Source organism: Labrus mixtus, chromosome 21 (genome assembly GCF_963584025.1).
Source record: "Labrus mixtus chromosome 21, fLabMix1.1, whole genome shotgun sequence".
In the NCBI taxonomy this organism is placed as follows: domain Eukaryota; kingdom Metazoa; phylum Chordata; class Actinopteri; order Labriformes; family Labridae; genus Labrus; species Labrus mixtus.
This window is the reverse complement of record NC_083632.1, coordinates 9,470,797-9,471,772: the sequence shown is the minus strand read 5'-3', so window position 1 is coordinate 9,471,772 and position 976 is coordinate 9,470,797.

The window sequence follows — 976 nt, the reverse complement described above, 5'->3', positions numbered from 1 at the left end:
CGTGTTTGACCTATTATTTCTGTTCATCTCGTACATTCATTGTCATGCCTGTATTTTAAGAGAGTTGTTGCCTTTATACAATAATATTGAGAAGTTTCATCAAAGAGAATTTCCCTTTATCTTTTCTTATTGTGTCTTCCAGTAGGTTTGTGAATGTCAAGGAAGGCTTGTTATGATTGAAAATCTACAAATATTTACTGTGAATACTGCTTGCAAACATCTATGTATTTGATGAACACAGACAGATGTATTGTTTGTAATGTAGTAACATGCAGCTGAAGAGTTACATACACTCTGTCAGACTGACCTTACTACACTTCCTGGATCGGCCTGCAGGTAATGTGCCATGCTCTTGCTGACTAAACTACAATTGATTGTACTGAACTTTTCCTACAAGACTGGTACTTTCGCTGCACACAAAGAGATCCTCATTTCCTTTACCATCCTTTTTTAAAAATAAATGTCCCTGAAGTAGCATTAGCAACAGTTAAATTAAGTCACTAGTGGGGGTTGGGTTGAGAATATTCTGTTGTGACTTGTTCTGACCCTCTACTGGCACGGTTAGGTGTGTACAGTTCACACTGCAGACTTAAGTACATTTTGCCAAATGGCATAGTATAAAAGCATTTTATAAAACAAGTTTACCTGCACCAAGGTCTGTGTAAAGAGTAATTGATCAAACGCTTGAGTCATTTTCAGATTGCATAATAAAACATTGTAAACAACAAGTAAGCAACAAACCAACATCTGTATAAAAGCTAATGAAGATAGCTCCTTTAGCCAATAATATCTACGAGGAAAAATGTAGTTTATCACTAGGCCTCAGGGTTATTTCCTGTCCCCAATTAATCTGCATTTGCTGCTACCATTTAACACACTATAGAGAGACCCCATATTGTTTCCTGTTTAAGGCATTATAGTGAAACACATTCAAAATATGCACCATTCAAATGTTGAGATGGATATAAAAGGACAT